Here is a 21,207-nt window from a genome sequence, read left to right on the forward strand (position 1 = left end):
TTCTTTGTTGCTACTACTTTACAATGATACTCTATTACTCAGTAATCATTTACTTGGTTATAGCAGAGAATCAGCAATAAGGGACAACCTTACCCCAACCCTCTAATGTCCTTTATACAATACAATACAATACAATACAACATATCTTTATTGTCATTGTACAGGGGTACAACGAGATTGGGAATGCGCCTCCCATACGATGCAATAATTTAATTAGCTAGTCAGTATTAATTTAAACAACAACAACCCAATGAAACAAATTGTAACAGTTTTAAGACAGAATAAAGTGCAAGTAGATCTGTGCCGGATCACTGTGCGATGTGACCATCCGGCTCAGCAGGACCGGTTCATAGCAGCTATGGCCCTGGGGATGAAGCTGTTCCTGAGTCTGGAGGTGCGGGCGTAGAAGGCCTTGTACGAAGTTTACTGTATATGAAACAAGCTGTCTGAGGAAGTGGTCGGGGCAGGTACAAGAACGCATTTGACAGATGTTTGGACCATTACAGGGATATGAAAGTTTTAGAAGGATATGGGTCAAATGCGAGCAAATGGAACTAATGTGGATGGACATCTTGGACAGCGTACACAAGTCAGGCCGAAAGCCCAGTTGCTGTGCTGTGTGACTCGATGGTTCTACAGCCTCAGCCTTTGCTGTACACTTCAGTGGTTACCTTTGTACTCCAGCCACACAGGATATGGAGCCTGTGAAGCTTCCTCTGCATATATTAACACTTATTGCCTGCTAATAGTGGGGAAAGTCACCTTTGATATTGTGCAGACACCAGCCATTCCTCACTGGGGGAGCTGTAATCTCTCTGTAGGAGAAAAGATCATATCCTAGCCTGTCAACAGAAACCCGGACAACTTCAAGGAAGAGTCATTCATTTTTAGAAAGAGATTCATTAATTCAGGTAATAGAAGCATTCGCTGTTCTTGTCCACTGTAAACAGTTTGACCTGCATCTTTTTAAATGAGCTGTGATTTGTCTTGGATTTTAAATGCCGGTCGTCCGTGCCCGAGTTAAATTTCACCTAACTCACTGACCTGGATTTTAGCTTCAAGCAATCATAGTTTCGGGCAGTACAGTGGCACAATTAGTCGAGTTGATGTTTCGCAGCTCCAGAGGTCCCAGTTCAATCCTGACCTCCGGCCTTGTCTTTGCAAAGTTTGCATGATTTCCCTGTGACCTCGAGGTTTTCTCCAATGTGCTACTGTTTCCCCTCACATCCTAAAGATGTTCAGGGGGTGGTAGGTTACTTGGGCCGCTGTTAAATTGTCCCTCGTGCGGTGGTAAAATCTGGGGAGAGTTAATGGGAAAGTAGAAGTTTTCATTGAGGGGTTGGTGGTGAAGAGAGTCAACAGCTTCAAATTACTGGGACCAGCACATAGAAGTAGTCATGAAGAAGGCACAATGAGCATCCCTGAGATGTTTAAAGTGATTTGCCATGTCACTGAAAACTCTAACAAACACATGCCCTGTTGAAAGTATCCTGGCTGGTTGCATCGGAACACAAGGGCCTGTAGGGACCTGGACTCTGCCCAGTCCATCACAGGCACTGTTCTCCCCACCATCATAAGCACCTACAGGAGGCGCTGCATTAAGAAGGTAGCATCTATCATTAAGGATCTCCACCATCCAAGCCATGCCCTCTTCTCCTGCAGAATGTACAGCAGCCTGAAGTCCCACCAGGTTCAGAAACATTTACTTTCCTACAACTGTCAGGTTCATGAAGTGACCTGCACAGCCTAATCCTGCCATAGCAACAAAACGTGATGGACCACCTCTTGCACTACCATGAACTTGTTTTTTTTAATTGTATTTTACACCATTTTTTTGCAGGGTAGAAGATTCTAAAACTAGAGCACGTAGGCTTTGGGTGAGAGGGCAGAGATTTAAGAAGGACCTCATGGGCAACTTTCTCACTCAGAGAGTAGTCCATAGGGCAGGACCTACACCTCACCTTGTCCAAGCTGACCAAGTTGCCATACTGGGATAGTCCTATTTCCCTCTAAACACTAAGAAGGAAAAGCTCTAAGTTGAGAGGGGCAAGTTGAATGTAGATGTGTGGGGCAAGTTGACACAGAGATTGGTGAGGGCCTGGAATGCATTGCCAGGCATGTTGGTGGAGGCAGATATGACAGTGGTGTTTAAGAGGCGTGCACATGGAAGTATAGGGAACAGAGAGACACAAATCATCCATCGGCAGTTTAGTTTGGCAAAGTGTTCGGCACAAACATTGCGGGCTGAAGGGCTCGTTCCTGTACTGTACTCTTCTATGTTCTATGTTCTTGGCCATTTAGAACAGAGATGAGGAAAAACTTTTTTAGTCAGAGAGTTGTGAATCTGTGGAATTCTCTGCCTCAAAGGGCAGTGGAGGCCAATTCTCTGAATACATTCAAGAGAGAGTTAGATAGAGCTCTTAAGGATAGCGGAGTCAGGGGATATGGGGAGAAGGCAGGAACGGGGTACTGATTGAGAATGATTAGCCATGATCACATTGAATGGCAGTGCTGGCTCGAAGGGCCGAATGACCTACTCCTGCGCCTATTGTCTATTGTCTATTGTCTATGATTTTATGTTCTCGGTTAATAAACTCATATAATGTCACAAGTTATGATGCTTTTCTAAAGAGTTCCAGACCCCAGGCACTAATGGGGCAATTTACCAAGTGTGTGCCGTTGCTCACCAGCTCGAATGCCAAACATATCACACAACTTTCGCTTTACCTCTACCCATTAATTTTAATATCTTTCAAACAGTGTCGGTCCCAGCTTCAAAGTAAGGATTGATTCCAATTTAGTTAAACTTTATATAATTGCTTAATATTATCCTGCATTCTCTGCAGTATCCAGGCTTGTACCCCGACTAACACAACTGTAAGCACAGAGCAAATGATTAGCTCAGCACCCAACGCCTTCAAAAACTGCCCATGTCATTGTTACATGACGTTCCAACTGAAGAAAGAGCTTTTGATTTTATTTGTGCTTTATGATTGTGGTTTCGTTTCTGGCAGCTGTGAGATACTTTTCAGTCTGCTTGTATCTATAGGGCCTTTTTGTACATTTCATGAAAGGAAATGGAAAAGTGAAGGATTCCTCACTTGTGAGAAACATCAATGGCTGATAACACAGTGAACAATCTTGCCTCCGCATCTTGCTCCAGTGAATTGATTTTGATAACACTCTCCAAAAGGGTCAAAGTTTCTGATATAATGTTGTTTGACCAGAGTCAGAGAGAATCATAGAGTTACTCAGCAAAGAATCAGGCCCTTAAGCCCAACTTGTCCATGCCAGTAAGTTGCCTACCTGAGCTAATTCCATTTCCCTGTATTTGTCCCATATCCCCTACCTCCAAAATATGTATCTGTCCAAATGCCTTTGAAACATTGTAATTATACCTGCCCCTACTACCTTGCTCCATATACTCACAACCTTCTGTGTGGAAAATTTGTCTCTCCGTTCTTCTTTAAATCTTTCCCGTTACACCTTAAACCTATGCCCTCTAGGTACCATCTATGGATAGTGCTCTTATGATACATTATAAGGGAGTACCCTGTGATATAACTATTGATGCATTGTTGTACCAGACCCTGTATTAGCTAACGTATAGAGTCATCGATACATAGATTCTTACAGCGTGGTCACAGGCCTTTCAGCCCAACTTGCCCACACCGGCCAACATGCTCCATCTACACTGGTCCCACCTGCCTGCATTTGGTCCATATCCCTCGAAACCTAACCCATCCATGCACCTGTCTAAATGTTTCTTAATATTTGCAATATTCTTGCCTCAACTACCTCCTCCAGCAGCTCGTTCCATACATCTACCAGCCTTTGGGTGAAAACGTTACCCCTCAGGTTCCTATTAAATCTTTCCCCCCTCACCTTAAACCTATGTCCTCTTGTTCTCGATTCCCCTATTCTTGGCAAGGGACTATGTGCACTTACCCTTAAATTGCAGATGCCATTTTGTACATCTCTAGATGATCACCCATCGTTCTCATGTGCTCCAAGGAATAGAGTCCTTTGCAATATTTGGTGATACAGTGATAAACTTTATTTTGCTTGCTGTCTCGGCAGATTATACCATACATGAAGACAACAGCTAGTGCAAAAGAGAAAATAAACATAATGCACAATATAGTGTTACAGCAGCAGAAAAAAACAACAGATAAAAAGAAGTGTAAGGGCTGCAATAAGATAGAGTGAGAGATCGAGAGTACATTTGTGGCCCATGGGAAGTCTGTTCAAGAGTCTGATAACAGCAGGGAAGAAGCTGTTGTTGAATCTGAATGAATGAATGAATGAATGAATGAATGAATGAATGAATGAATAAGTTTATTGGCCAAGTATGTGCATATACAAGGAATGTGCCTTGGTGCTCCGCTCACAAATGACAACACAAACATACAGTTAACAATTAAGAATAAAGCATAAACACATCAAAACAATAAGGATACACCATTACAGTCTAAACATGTGGGTGAAAATAAACCAGAACAAAAAAGAGACTACAGACTTTGGTTATTGAGTAGAACTACTACTCGTGGAACAAAGCTGTTTTTATGTCTGGCTGTGGCTGCCATCCAGAGGGAAGTCAATCTGATGGTACATACTTGCAAGCCTTTGCATCTTCTGCCTGATGGGAGAGGGGAGAAGACGGCATAAACAGGATACTGGTGGTCTTTCATCTGAATCTCTGCAGTTTATTGCGGTCTTGGGCGGAGTTGTTGCCATGCCAAGCTGTGCATCTGTAGAAACTGTCAGTGCAGCCAGCATTGTGCAGAGGAACACATTGGAGACACAGTAGCGGATTTGGTGGTGAACAAAATACCAAGATATGGATGACACGTTGGCGGAACGGTAGAGTTGCTGCTTCATAGCAAAAGATTCCGACTACGGGTACTGTCTCTGGAGTTTGTATGTTCTCCTCGTAAACTAAGTGGGTTTTCTCCGGGATCTCCGGTTTTTTCCTCCCACACTCCAAAGACATACAGGTCTGTAGGCAAATTGGCTTGGTAAACTTGTAAATGATCCATAATCTGTGTATGATAGTGTTAGTGTGTGGGGATTGCTGGTCAGCCCGGACTCGGTGGGCCGCAGGACCTGTTTCCGCACTGTATCTCCAAACTAAACTAATCTAAACTGTTAAGGGTGGTAGATGGAATGTCAGTTTAACGATACAGCGCGGAAAAAGGCCGACCACTGTCCCAAGGCAATTAACCGACAAACCGGTACGTCTTTGAAATTTGGGAGGAAACTGGAGTACCCGGGGAAAACCCACACGGTCACGGGGAGAAGGTACAAGTTCCGTACAGAAAAGCACCTGTAGTCAGGATTGAACCTGGGTCTCTGGTACTGTAAGGCAGCAACCCTACCGCTGCGCCACCTTACAGTAATTGTCAGTTACACAGAGCTGTTGCAGGAGTTTCCTTTGCAAAGGTAGATTGCTGTGATTTCAACAGTGTTTTGACTTCAAAGCTTTATTGGCTGGCAGGAACCTGAAATATTCTTTTGAGTCTGAATATTACACTGAATGATAATGTGGCCAGTTAATTTCTTGTTTTAGGCCTGAAAATGAGTAGTGAACAATACCCATCTCCATCAGTGATAATTGTGTTTGCTCCAGGGGTCCCTCACAATAGTTACTGTCAATGATATCTGAATGGGGTACAATCACTAATACTGAAAAATAGGGAGGTTAAGAGAACAAATTACTCTCGATACACAGACTTCGAAACTTTTAAACTTCCTGAAAGATATTAAATTGAGCAATTTTGTCATGAAATGCATTTCCTACCCATTGCAGGAGTGCAGCTAATATCTACTGGGCCACTTCTGGTGGGTTTGCACAGCATTTGGGTGCAGAACTCAATGCAATTTGTCATTCTTTCTCTGACAAACTATCTTGGCTCTGAAGCAGAGAGCTGCATGTATAGTCTTTTCATACGGTCATAAGGTGATAGGAGTAGAATTAGACCATTCGGCCCATCATGTCTACTCCGCCATTCAATCATGGCTGGTCTGTCTCTCCTTCTTAACCCCACTCTCCTGCCTTCTCCCCATAATGTCTGACCACTGTACAAATCAAGAATTTATCTATCTCTTGCTTTAAAAAATATCCACTGACTTGGCCTCCGCTGCCTTCTGTGACAAAGAATTCTACAGATTCACCAGCCTCTGACTAAATAAATGTCTTCTCATCTCCTTCCAAAAGAGCGTCCTTTAATTCTGAGGCTACGACCTCTAGTCCTAGACTCTCCCATGAGTGGAAACATCGTCTCCACATCCACTCAGTCCAAGCCTTTCACTTTTCTTTGACTGGCGGTGGCAGCTGAAGGTTGTACGGGGATGGGGCGCAAGCAGGGGGATGGCACAGTGGCAGCTGCATGCTGCAAGCGGCCGGAGAGGTGGCGTCGAGCTAGGGATGGTGCAGAGGCTGGCAAGCAGGCAAGCTGGCAGTGCAAGCAGCAGGGAAGGCAGCACAAGCCAGGGGCGGCGTGGGCAGCCGTCAGTCGTACAGTCCGCTGCAACTGAAATCCATTATAAAGAAGTCAGTTAAAACAAGGGTTTACTCCGCAGGTAGTCTGTGGGTTAAGTAATTAGGGGCCTGTCACACCTAGGCGTTTTTTTTAGGCGACTGCCAGCGATTGCAATAGTTGTAGCAGTTCGCCGAAAAACCGGCGACTGGACCCCCCCATGACAATGTCTACGACAAGCTACAACAACATACCACCTAGTCGACGTCAAGCTACGGCAAGCTACCGACAACCGGTGACCCAATCATCGCGACTTAGGACATTCTCCTACGACCGCACCTACGACAACCTACGACTACGCAGGCGGCAACCTACGACAACCAAAGTCAACCTACGCCTACCCGCGACAAGCTACGACCGTGTCGCTGACAACTGAAGACAATTCACGTCATTTTGGCCTCCGGTTTTGACGCCGGTACCTGTCGCCGGTTGACGTAGGTAGTCGCCAATGGAATTCAACGAAGTCAGCACCGGTGACAACCTACGTCACCTGGCGACAACCTACGACAGCGCCTACGTCAGGAGACGTCAAGCTACGATCATTGGCGTCAAACCAAGAGTCAAATTTTAAAAAATATTTTTAAATCCAGCGGCGACCAGAAAAACGCTACAACACTTTGGAGACGACTCACGACCATACAGGTGACATCCCACCAACCGTGTGGCTACAACCTGGTCGCCTGTAGTCGCCTAAAAAATCGCCTAAGTGGGACAGGGTTTTAAGGGTTTGATTGTGAGAACGGTCCATGAATCATTTCTATCGATACCTTCATTATCTCATTCTGCGTACACTTCTAATAATTATTTCATTTCATGGAGTATCTTCTATGTTCGCCCAAACACTACTCGTAAATAAACTCATGGAGCAATTTACATTATCCAGTTGTCAATGAATACCACTAAATATTTTAATATTTGCGTTACTATCTTAAGAAATTCGTAAATTAACAGAGCATTTCTCGGAAGTCGGGTCTTCTGTAATAAAACACAAAGTGTTAGAGGAACTCAGCAGGTCAGGCAGCATCTGCAGAGGGCATGAGCAGGTAAGGTTTCAGGTCAGGTCACTTCTTCAGAATGATTGTAGAAGGGGAAAAAAGCAGGAAAGAGTTGCCTCTGTGGAGGCCGTCATTGGGTATTTTTAGGGTGAAGATTGAGCCATAATTGATTGGTAAGCATGGCAAGGATTATGGGAAGAAGACAGGAGAATGGGGTTGAGAGGGAAAGATAGATCAGCGAGGATTGAATGGCGGAGTAGACTCGATGGGCCTATGACTTATGAACATGAACTTTCTCCACCCAATCAGTCTCTTTTCCAGCTTTCTCCTCTCTATTACAACCAGTCTGAAGAAGAGTCCTGACCTGAAATGTCTGCTGTCTACATGCCTCCTGACCCACTGAGATGCTTCAGCAGTTTGTGTTTTGCTCAACATTCCAGCAATTGTAGTTCCCTGTGCCTCCAGGTCTTCTGTAACCTGGGGAGCCTCTGTAAATCTCCGGCCTTAATTGTCACTGGGCCTAAATGCTGCAACTCCCTCCCCCTTAGCACTGTCAGAACACCTTCACAGTGGCTCAAAAGTGTCGCTCTCCATCGCCTTATCTGGGGCAATTAGAGATGGGAAATGTTGGCAATGCCCAATTTCCAATACATGAATAATAAAAATAACATTTACTAACAGACGAGTCGAAAGCAACATAGGAACTAATTCCAGAATCGTTATTCACTGACAAGTCTTGGTGAACAACTTTGTTTTAGTTCATTACTATTGATGCTTTGCTTGAACACTGTTGGAACGAGACTGAAACATAATCTTCATAGAGCCCTGAGTTTGTGTAGGAACATAAGACCATAAGACGGCATGCATTGAAAGTACTGAAGTAGAGATGGTTGAAAGCTTCAAGTTCCTAGGAGTAAATATCACCAGCAAGTCCTTGTCCACCCGTATTGAAGCAATGGCCAAGAAAGCACACCAATGCCTCTTCTTCCTTAGAAGGCTTAGGAAGTTTGGCATGTCCCCAACAACTCTTACCAACCTCTACAGATGCACCATAGAACATTCAACACATCAAAACATTCACACAACCTCCAATGTTTTCAAGAGAGAGTTAGATTTAGCTCTTAGCGCTAAGGGAATCAAGAGATATGGGGGAAAAGCCAGAACGGGGTACTGATTTTGGTTGATCAGCCATGATCATATTGAATGGCGGTGCTGGTTCGAAGGGCCGAATGGCCTACTCCTACACCTATTTTCTATGTTTCTATCTATGTTTCTATGTTATCTTGCACTAAACGTTATTCACAATATTCCCTTTATCGTGTATCTGTGTACTGTGGATGGCTCGATTAACCATATAACCATATAACAACTACAGCACGGAAACAGGCCCGTCCGGCCCTACCAGTCCATGCCGACCACTCTCTCTGACCTAGTCTCATCTACCTGCTCTCAGACCATAACCCTCTAATCCCCTCTTATCCATATACCTATCCAATTTACTCTTAAATAATAAAATCGAGCCTGCCTCCACCACTTCCACCGGAAGCCCATTCCATACAGCCACCACCCTCTGAGTAAAGAAGTTACCCCTCATGTTACCCCTAAACTTTTGTCCCTCAATTCTGAAGCTATGTCCCCTTGTTGGAATCTTCCCCACTCTCAAAGGGAAAAGCCTACCCACGTCAACTCTGTCCGTCCCTCTTAAAAATTTTAAAACCTCTATCAAGTCCCCCCACAACCTTCTACGCTCCAAAGAATAAAGGCCCAACCTGTTCAACCTCTCTCTGTAGCTTAAGTGCTGAAACCCAGGCAACATTCTAGTAAATCTCCTCTGTACCCTCTCCATTTTGTCGACATCCTTCCTATAATTTGGCAACCAGAACTGCACACCATACTCCAGATTCGGCCTCACCAATACCTTGTACAATTTTAACATTACATCCAAACTTCTATATTCGATGCTCTGATTTATAAAGGCAAGCATACCAAACGCTTTCTTCACCACCCTATCCACATGAGATTCCACCTTCAGGGAACAATGCACAGTTATTCCCAGATCCCTCTGTTCCACTGCATTCCTCAATTCCCTACCATTTAACCTGTACGTCCTATTTTGATTTGTCCTACCAAAATGCAGCACCTCACACTTATCAGCATTAAACTCCATCTGCCATCTTTCAGCCCACCCTTCCAAAAGGCCCAAATCTCTCTGTAGACTTTGAAACTCTACTTCATTATTAACTACACCACCAATCTTAGTATCATCTGCATATTTACTAATCCAATTTGCCACACCATCATCCAGATCATTAATGTAAATGACAAACAACAGTGGACCCAACACAGATCCTTGGGGTACTCCACTAGACACTGGCCTCCAACCTGACATACAATTGTCAACCATTACCCTCTGGTATCTCCCATTCAGCCATTGTTGAATCCATCTTGCAACCTCACTATTAATACCCAACGATTTAACCTTCTTAATCAACCTTCCATGTGGAACCTTGTCAAATGCCTTACTGAAGTCCATATAGACAACATCCACAGCCTTGCCCTTATCAATTTCCCTGGTAACCTCTTCAAAAAATTCAAGAAGATTAGTCAAACATGACCTTCCAGGCATTAATCCATGTTGACTGTTTCTAATCAGGCCTTGTTTATCCAAATAATTATATATATTGTCCCTAAGTATCTTTTCCATTAATTTTCCCACCACAGACGTCAAACTAACAGGTCTATAATTGCTAGGTTTACTTTTAGAACCTTTTTTAAACAAAGTCACAACATGCGCAATGCGCCAATCTTCCGGCACCATCCCCGTTTCTAATGATGTTTGAAATATTTCCGTCATAGCCCCTGCTATTTCTGCACTAACTTCCCTCAATGTCCTAGGGAATATCCTATCAGGACCTGGAGACTTATCCACTTTTATATTTTTCAAAAGTGTCCGTACCTCCTCTTCTTTAATCCTCATAATTTCCATCACTACTCTACTTGTTTCGCTTACCTCACATAATTCAATATCCTTCTCCTCGGTGAATACCGAAGAAAAGAAATTGTTTAATATCTAATCTAATCTAATCATGTATTGTCTTTCCACTGATTGGTTAGCATGCAACAAAAGCTTTTCACATGCAACAATGAACTAAACTCAACTAAACAAAACACAGGAACAGAATTAGGCCATTTTGGCCCATGGAGTCTACTATGCCATTTAATCATGGCTGATCGATTTTTCCCTCTCAACCCCATTCTCTGACCTCTCCCCGTAACCTTTGACGCCCTTACAAATGAAGAATCTATCAATCTCCAGTTTTTAAATATCCAATGTCTTTGCCTCCATGGCTGTCTGTGGCATTAAATTCCACAGATTCACCACCCCTCTGGCTAAGGAAACTCCTTCTCATCTCTATTCTGAAAGTAAATCTTTTTATTCTGAGGCTGTGCCCTCCAGTTCTAGGCTCTCCCATTGCTGTAAACATTCTTTCCACGTCCACTCTAGGCCTTTCATGATCTGGTAGGTTTCATACGTGTGTTGTGTGAATTGACAAAGCCGTGTTCAAAGTGGGATGAGAAGGAACAGAATGTGAGTCTCATTGTGACAGCTTTGTCTAAACTAGCATTGCAGCGGTAAAGGTGGGGATGTGGGAGCAAAGGAGGAACGGATTGACAGGTGCCCGACAGACAATCAACACATCAAAACATTCACACAGCCTCCTGCATTAGTTGGAATTTATTGCCATTCTGAGGAAATGCACCTTGAATGATGTGCTCGACACATACAATGAAAACTTCTGCAGAATACCACTCAAGGCTGGGTGACTAGCCAGGTTTATCAAGCATGTCAATTATCCAACAATGCAACATCTCTGATGGGGAATTTATCTCTGACACTCTTGAAAGATTTCTAAATAATCCGCTGTGGATCCTGAGAGGTACTTTAATGGAGGGCCTTCAGTAGCAATGAAGTCTGGCGATGCTTACATGCACTCACATCGATGGGATTCAGAAGGTACAATTTTAGTGGTGTGTCACAAAGTGGGGGAAAGGCAAGGAAAGGTAAAACGTTGAATTATTTCTGTAAGAACTGACATAGTGGAATGTAGAATTGTGAAAAAAGGCCACAGGCATACAACATGGAACAGTACAGTACAGGAACAGGTCCTTCAGCTCACAAGGACCGTGCCAAACATGATGCTAAGTTCCACTAATCTCCTCTGCCTGTACATGATCCATATCCCTCCATTCACTGCATATCCATGTGCCTTTTTAAATTCTCTTAAACACCCCTATGGTATCTGTCTCCTCCATCACCCCTGGCCTCACATTCCAGGCACCCACCACTCTCTGTGTGAAAAAACTTGCACTGCAGGTTCAGGTCTCCCCTCAACCTCCACCGTTCCAAGTTTGTCCGACCTTTCCTAGTAGCTAATACCCTGTAATCTTCGGGAGCATTCTGCAAAGCCTTCAGATCCTTCCTGCAATGGGCAACTGGAATTGCACATGGTACTCCAAAAACAATATCCTATAAAGCTGCAAAATGACTTCTTGACTCTTAAACTCAATGCCCCAACCGATGAAGAAAAGCATACCAAACACCTTCTTTGCCACTCTATCTACTCGTTTGGCACTTTCAGGGAGCTGTGGACTTGGGTCGCAAGATCCCTCTGTACATCAGAACTGTTAATAGTCTTGCCATTAATAGTATATCTCCTCCTTACATTCAAGCTCCCAAAGTGCAACACTTCACACTTGGTCAGATTTAACTCAATCTGACGTTTTTCCACCCATTTCTGTAGCTGATCTATATTCTGCTGGATACTTTGGCAGCCTTCCTCACTGTCCGCAACTCCACCAATTTGGTGGTGTCTGCAAACGTATTACCCAACCCACCTCTATTTATGTCCAAGTCCTTTTATTGATATTACAAACAACAGAAGTCCCAGTGTAGATCCTTGCGGATTTATTCACAAAATGCTGGAGTAACTCAGCAGGTCAGGTAGCATCTCGGGAGAGAATGAATGGGTGACGTCTCGGGTCGAGACCCTTCTTCAGACTGATGTCGGGGGTGGGACAAAGGAAGGATATAGGTGGAGACAGGAAGATAGAGGGAGATCTGGGAAGGAGGAGGGGAAGGGAGGGACAGAGGAGCTATCTGAAGTTGGAGAAGTCGACGTTCATACCACCGGGCCGCAAACTGCCCAGGCAAAATATGAGGTGCTGCTCCTCCAATTTCCGGCGGGCCTCACTATGGCACTGGAGGAGGCCCATGACAGAGAGGTCAGACTGGGAATGGGAGGGGGAGTTAAAGTGCTGGGCAACCGGGAAATCAGTTGCGTTAATGCGGACCGAGCGCAGGTGTTCAGCGAAGCGATCGCCGAGCCTGCGCTTGGTTTCGCCGATATAAATAAGTTGACATCTAGAGCAGCGGATGCAATAGATGAGGTTGGAGGAGGTGCAGGTGAACCTCTGTCTCACCTGGAAAGACTGTTTGGGTCCTTTGATGGAGTTGAGGGGGGAGGTAAAGGGACAGGTGTTGCATCTCGTGCGGTTGCAAGGGAAAGTGCCCGGGGTTAGGGTGGTTTGGGTAGGAAGGGACGAGTGGACCAGGGAGTTGCGGAGGGAACGGTCTCTGCGGAACGCAGAGAGGGGAGGGGATGGGAAGATATGGCCAGTGGTGGGGTCCTGTTGTAGGTGACGGAAATGTTGGTGGATGATATGTTGGATCCGCTGGCTGGTAGGGTGGAAGGTGAGAATGAGGGGGATCCTGTCCTTGTTGCGAGTGGGGGGAGGGGGAGCAAGAGCGGAGCTGCGGGATGTAGAAGAGACCCTAGTGAGAGCCTCATCTATAATGGAGGAGGGGAAGCCCCGTTTTCTGAAAAACGAGGACATCTTGGAAGCCCTAGTCTGAAACACCTCATCCCGGGCGCAGATGCGGCGTAGACGGAGGAATTGGGAGTAGGGGATAGACTTTTTGCAGGGGACCGGGTGGGAAGAAGTGTAGTCCAGATAGCTGTGCGAGTCGGTGGGCTTGTAGTAAATGTCCGTCACTAGTTTTTCTCCTGTGATGGAGATGGTGAGGTCCCGAAACGGGAGGGAGATGTCGGAGATAGTTCAGGTATATTTAAGGGCAGGATGGAAATTGGAGGTGAAGTGTATGAAGTCAGTGAGTTCTGCATGGGTGCAAGAGGTAGCACCAATGCAGTCGTCGATGTAGCAGAGGTAGAGTTCGGGGATGGGGCCAGTGTACGTCTGGAACAGGGATTGTTCGACGTACCCGACAAAGAGGCAGGCGTAGCTAGGGCCCATGCGAGTGCCCATAGCTACGCCTCTGGTTTGGAGGAAGTGGGAGAAGTCAAAGGAGAAGTTGTTGAGGGTAAGAACCAGCTCTGCTAGGCGGAGGAGAGTGTTGGTCGATGGGGATTGTCTGGTTCTACGGTCGAGGAAGAAACGGAGGGCTTCGAGACCATCCTTGTGGGGGATGGAAGTGCAGAGTGACTGGACATCCATGGTGAAAATGAGGGAGTGGGGGCCTGGGAACCGGAAGTTATCCAGGAGATGGAGAGCATGTGAGGTGTCTTGGACGTAGGTGGGGAGGGATTTAACCAGGGGGGATAGGATGGAGTCGAGGTAGGTAGAGATAAGTTCGGTGGGGCATGAGCAGGCAGAGACAATGGGTCTGCCGGGACAGTTGTGTTTGTGGATTTTGGGTAGGAGGTAGAATCGGGCCGTGCGGGGCTGGGGAACTATGAGATTGGAGGCACTGAGGGGTAGTTCGCCGGAGTTGGTGAGGTCGGTGATGGTGCTGCTGATGAAGGTCTGGTGTTTATCGGTGGGGTCATGGTCCAGGGATAGGTAGGAAGAGGTGTCTGATAGTTGTCGTCTGGCCTCGGTGCGGTAGAGGTCAGCACGCCAGACTACCACAGCCCCTCCCTTGTCAGCGGGTTTAATTATTAAGTCCGGGTTGTTGCGGAGTGAGTGGAGGGCTGCACGTTCAGGAGGGGAGAGGTTGGAGTTAGTCAGGGGAGTGGAAAATTTGAGGCGGCTGATGTCACGCCGGCAGTTTGAAATAAAAAGTTCTAGTGAGGGTAGTAGGCCACACGGGGGGGTAAAAGTGGAGGGGGTCCGTTGGAGACGGGAGAAGGGGTCATCAGTGGGGGGTCGGGGCTCCTTGCCATGGTAAAAGGCTCGGAGGCGGAGGCGGCGGAAGAAGAGCTCCACGTCATGGCGGACGCGGAACTCATTGATGTGGGGGCGGAGGGGAACAAAGGTAAGGCCTCTGCTGAGGACCGACCGTTCGGTGTCTGAAAGGGGGAGGTCAGGGGGGATGGTGAACACCCGGCAATGGTGGGGGTTGGGGTCGGTCCTTGTGGAACTCCACTGGTCACAGACCTCCAGCCAGAATACCACCCCTCCACCACAGGAATAGATCCGGTAGATGCCTTTTGTCCAGAGTAGGTGAATGGAGGACCAGAGGACATAGGTTTAAGGTGAAGGGGAAAAGATTTAATAGGAATCTGAGGGGTAACTTTTTCACACAAAGGGAGGTGGGTGTATGGAACAAGCTGCAGAGGAGATAGTTGACGCTGGGACTATCCCAATATTTAAGAAAAAGTTAGACAGGTACATGGATAGACAAGTTTGAAGTATTGTGGGCTGGTGGGACTAGTGTAGCTGGGACATGTTGGCCGGTGAGGGCATGTTGGGCAAAGGGCCTGTTTCCACATTGTATGACTCTATGAATCTATGATTCTAAACAGAGATAAAAAAGGTGGTAAGACAAAATGGATGTCAAGATGGAAATAGAGATGGAAAGACAGGTATTGATTGTTGGACCAAAATGATGGATGATCGAAATGCATTTAATACGCCTGATCATGTGGCCGGAAGCGAGCTGCGGCTCGCTACGGGTCGCTGCCGTTTGCACCATCGCAAAGTCGAAATATCGCAAGTCGAAGCATCGTAAGGCGGGGAACATCTGTAAATACATTCATATTTATGAAACATGAGCATCACTGGCATTTATTGCTCATTCATAACTAAGAAGGCTGTAGTGAGCCGCCTTCTTGGACTGCTTAAGTTCGTAAGTCCTTCTGGTCAACTCGGTCCCATGGATGTGGAGCCAGCAATGATGGAGCATCATGTGACTTGAAGAGGGACAGCAAGGTTCCTTCACGCCTGGTGTCTTTATCCCGTGGTCTAGGCTTAAGCTCAGGGGTGACCGCGCTTTTGCGGTTGCAGCTCCTAGACTGTGGAACAGCATCCCTCTCCCCATCAGAACTGCCCCCTCCATCGACTCCTTTAAGTCCAGGCTCAAAACCTATTTCTACTCCCTAGCGTTTGAGGCTCATTGAGGAGGCGCTGTGAACTGTTTGCGTGCTACTGTATGTTTCATTTTTTTTCCATTGGAACCTAATCAGATGTACAGCACTTTGGTCAACGTGGGTTGTTTTTAAATGTGCTATACAAATAAAATTGACTTGACTTGACTTGACTTATCCTTCTTGTTGGCAAAGTTTGCGGGTTTGGCCGGCTTTGTGAGAATGAACCAGGCGAGTGTCTGCATCACATTTAAACACAATCCAAACACTGCAGCACCAAAACCAGGTGCTGATCATTTGGGCTGCTTTGTCCTGGATGGTAACTGTGATGTGTGACGCTATCAGTGAATAACACTTGTGCAAACATTTACATTTAAATAGCACTGCCAAAATATAATAACAACGTGTTAATGGGATGCTGAAAATAACCAGTCAAGGAAGTTGCACTTTGTATCAATTTGGGATCTCAAAGAATTTGGGTCCATATCAGTCTTATCATATCATATCATATCATATATCTACAGCCGGAAACAGGCCTTTTCGGCCCTCCAAGTCCGTGCCGCCCAGTGATCCCCGTACATTAACACTATCCTACACCCACTAGGGACAATTTTTACATTTACCCAGCCAATTAACCTACATACCTGTACGTCTTTGGAGTGTGGGAGGAAACCGAAGATCTCGGAGAAAACCCACGCAGGTCACGGGGAGAACGTACAAACTCCTTACAGTGCAGCACCCGTAGTCAGGATCGAACCTGAGTCTCCGGCGCTGCATTCGCTGTAAAGCAGCAACTCTACCGCTGCGCTATTAAACTTTTTAATTCGCTACAGCACTTTTAAGCGTAGCTTGTGCCTTTTGTCTTTTCTCACATTTGCTATCATAGATATGGGCTTCTAGTCCATTGTCTATATACTAAAACTCTTGTTTGTTTGTTTGTTCCTGAACTACAGCCAAAACGGCACACGATAGCGCGACAATTTTAGGCCCACCTTACTCACCGTCATCCCTTTGGTGCTAATGGAAGAAGTTTCATTGAAATCGGTGTTATATATTTAAAGTCGTTCACATTTTTAAGTTTAAATCTATCTCCTAGGGAGGGAAGGGGGAGGGAGGGAGGGAGGGAGGGGGATGGAGGGGGGAGGGGGGAGGATAAGGGGGTTGAGGGGGATGGAGTAGTGGGGGAGGGGAAGGGGAGGAGGGGAAGGGAGGGAGGGGGAAGAGGGAGGGGGGAGGAGGGAGGGAGTAAGAGGGAGGGTGAGATGGAGGGGAGGGGGAGGGGGTGGAGGGGAGGGGGTGGAGGAGAGGGGGAGGGGGAGGGGGGAGAGCGAGGGGGAGGGGGAGGGGGAGGGGGAGGGTGGGAGTAGAGAGTGCTGCACCAATGCAGGAGAGGTTTGAGCCCAAAGGGTCCACTTGGTCTAGTTTAAACTAAAGGCATTTCTTGAAATAAAAGAATTACAGAGAATTATGACAACGCTAGTACCATGTTCCTCCTACACATGGTGAGGCAGCTTCACGTCTGCGGTTCTGGAATATTCTACCTTAAACCGTGTTACTATTTATTTGCTGAGTGCAATGAATCTGTTGATGTATTTCATAATGTCACCAATCTAATATTACATGCACGACATCCTCTCTGAGATAAAAAAAGATGATGTTTAAATTAACAGTCTGTTGACGTTTCACATAAGGATAGAATCTTCTGCGTGAAAACTTTTTTTTGAAACTGCAGATGCCGATAATCTGAAATAAGAACAGGTTGGAGGCCAGTGTCTAGTGGAGTACCCCAAGGATCTGTGTTGGGTCCACTGTTGTTTGTCATTTACATTAATGATCTGGATGATGGTGTGGCAAATTGGATTAGTAAATATGCAGATGATACTAAGATAGGTGGTGTAGTTAATAATGAAGTAGAGTTTCAAAGTCTACAGAGAGACTTGGGCCTTTTGGAAGGGTGGGCTGAAAGATGGCAGATGGAGTTTAATGTTGATAAGTGTGAGGTGCTGCATTTTGGTAGGACAAATCAAAATAGGACGTACAGGGTAAATGGTAGGGAATTGAGGAATGCAGTGGAACAGAGGGATCTGGGAATAACTGTGCATTGTTTCCTGAAGGTGGAATCTCATGTGGATAGGGTGGTGAAGAAGGCATTTGGTATGCTTGTCTTTATAAATCAGAGCATCGAGTATAGAAGTTGGGATGTAATGTTAAAATTGTACAGGGCATTGGTGAGGCCGAATCTGGAGTATGGTGTGCAGTTCTGGTCGCCAAATTATAGGAAGGATGTCGACAAAATGGAGAGGGTGCAGAGGAGATTTACTAGAATGTTGCCTGGGTTTCAGCACTTAAGCTACAGAGAGAGGTTGAACAGGTTGGGTCTTTATTCTTTGGAGCGTAGAAGGTTGAGGGGGGACTTGATAGAGGTTTTTTAAATTTTGAGAGGGACGGACAGAGTTGACGTGGGTAGGCTTTTCCCTTTGAGAGTGGGGAAGATTCCAACAAGGGGACATAGCTTCAGAATTGAGGGACAAAAGTTTAGGGGTAACATGAGGGGTAACTTCTTTACTCAGAGGGTGGTGGCTGTATGGAATGGGCTTCCGGTGGAAGTGGTGGAGGCAGGCTCGATTTTATTATTTAAGAGTAAATTGGATAGGTATATGGATAAGAGGGGATTAGAGGGTTATGGTCTGAGAGCAGGTAGATGAGACTAGGTCAGGGAGAGTGGTCGGCGTGGACTGGTAGGGCCGAACGGGCCTGTTTCCGTGCTGTAGTTGTTATATGGTTATATGGTTAAAATGCAGGAACAAACACTCAGCAGATCAGGCAGCATCTGTGGAAATCAGGACGAGCTCCTTCATCAGAAGTGAGAGATAGAGAAAACAAAGAAAGAAATTCGGAACAGCGGATGCTGGAACCTTGGGCAAAACATAAGCAGTTTGTGTTTTGCCTGGAGAGAACGTTAGTCTATGTGGCAGGTAAGGTGAGGGAGTGTAAAGGGTGGACAAAGGGAGTTTCAGTGATAGAGTGGAATAATGCAGCCATTAAATGAGCAGCTGCTCTGTGCGTGAGAGAGGGACATGGCGTGAGGGGGCCAGTGAAATCTACGAGGCACCCAGCAGGAGAGGCTGAGAACGAAGAGGGATAAACACGATTCAAATTATTACTTTTTTATAACTCTGGCGAAATCTTTTGTGTACTTTGTGTATTAAAGTATAATTGAATCATTACATATTTTTCATGTTGTGAAGTCTGGACAATGTTGCATAGTCTGGGTTGTAGGCTACATGGATATATCCCTGGGAGGGCAGATGAAAAGTACTTGAAAGAATGAAAGAAAACTTGAAGAGAAGAAAGGCAGGGGAAAAAAACACCAAAAGATTTGAGGGCAGAGCTAAGGTGAGATCGGAACATTTGCAAGGCAAGTCTTTTACAGAGATAGTGGGTGGCTGGGATGCTGCAGTGGTCCTGGGTTGTGGTGGAGCCAGGTGCGATAGTGGCATTGAAGTCTTTTGCACGGGCACATGGATATGCAGGGGATGGAGGAATGTGGATCATGTGCAGGCAGAGGAGATTAGTTTATCTTGTAAGCTGTGCCTGGAACCGGTCAGATGTTGGCATCATTCATCAGTCGCTGAGCTTGAGACAGGCAGTTGTTTGGCCCCCTCTGTGAAGGCAAGGTGCCGGCCTTCCTTTGTCAACCTCCACTCAATCTGAGAAAGCACTGACACAGGCCCTTCAGACCACTGAGACCATGCTGATTATCAAGCATTCATTTCTGTACTGATTTTACCGCAAGCTATTTTATTATCCCCACATTTAGATCCACTGCTCCCAGATTCTGCCATTTACCTATTCCTTGGTGGCAAATTATGAGGACCAATTTAAGTACCAACCCGTTCGTCTTTGGGATGTGGGAGGAAACTAGAGAGCCTGGAGGAAACCAATAAATGCAGTCACAGGGAGAACAGTGCAAACTCTACACAGGCAATTCCTGAGGTCAGGGTCGACCTTGGTTCACTGGGTGGGATGAGTCAGATGCTCTCCCACCTTGGCCATTGTGCTGCCCATCTTCCTGGGCCTTTCACCAGGCAAGAGCAAGACCCCTATGCATCCGTGAGTTGTGCGGCAGAAGTGATTGCTTCAATACAATACATTGAAGCGATCCTTTTGTAGCACACGCTTCCCAGTCCCTCCTGCGGGATTGTGACATTTCCATGTATGGTAGGGACTTGGAGTCAGATAGTCATAGAGTGACACAGTGTAGAAACAGGCCCTTCAGCCCAACCTTCCCACAACGGCTAACATGTCACGGATACACTAGTCCCACCTGCCTGCGCTTGGGCCATATCCCTTCAGACTTGTCCTATCCAACTGTCTAACTGTTTCTTAAATGTTGCGATAGTCCCAGCCTCAACTACCTCTTCTGGCAGCGTGTTCCGTACACCCACCACCCTTTGTGTGAAAAAGTGACCCCTCAGATTCCTATTAAATCTTCTCCCCTTCACCTTGAATCTATGTCCACTGGTCCTTGATTCTCCCACTCTGGGCAAGAGACTCTGTGCATCTACCCGATCTATTCCTCTTGTGATTTTATACACCGAATAGTTCCTTGGGGCCATGACGATCACAGCGACGTTGTAGCTCTTTTCATTCTTTGGGGCGGCACGGTGGCGCAGCAGTCGAGTTGCTGCCTTACTGTGCCAGAGACCTGGGTTTGATCCTGATTACGGGTGCTGTCTGTGCGGAGTTTGTACGTTCTCCCTGTGACCATGTGGGTTTTCTTCGGGTACTCTGGTTTCATAGAAACATAGAAAATAGGTGCAGGAGTAGGCCATTCGGCCCTTCGAGCCTGCACTGCCATTCAATATGATCATGGCTGATCATCCAGCTCAGTAACCTGTACCTGCCTTCTCTCCATACCCCCTGATCCCTTTAACCACAAGGGCCACATCTAACTCCCTCTTAAATATAGCCAATGAACTGGCCTCAACTACATTCTGTGGCAGAGAATTCCACAGACTCACCACTCTCCCATACCACAAAGACATACAGGTTTGTCGGATAATTGGTTTCCGTAAAGATTGTAAGTCTTCCCTAGTGTGTAGGGCAGTGCTAGTGCACGGGGATCGGTGATCGGTGTGGACTCGATGGGCTGAAGGGCCTGTTTCCACGGTGTATCTCCAAACATAGCTGAACTAAACCTGCAGAGGGCGTCACCCAAATGACTCCAGTGTAGTCATGTTGTACATCAACAATGCATGACTTTCGGATTTTACCGAAGATAGGCACAAAATGCTGGATTAACTCAGCGGGACAGGCAGCATCTCTGGAGAGAAGGAACGGATGACG

The sequence above is a fragment of the Rhinoraja longicauda genome, chromosome 9, assembly GCF_053455715.1.
Source record: "Rhinoraja longicauda isolate Sanriku21f chromosome 9, sRhiLon1.1, whole genome shotgun sequence".
In the NCBI taxonomy this organism is placed as follows: Eukaryota; Metazoa; Chordata; class Chondrichthyes; order Rajiformes; family Arhynchobatidae; genus Rhinoraja; species Rhinoraja longicauda.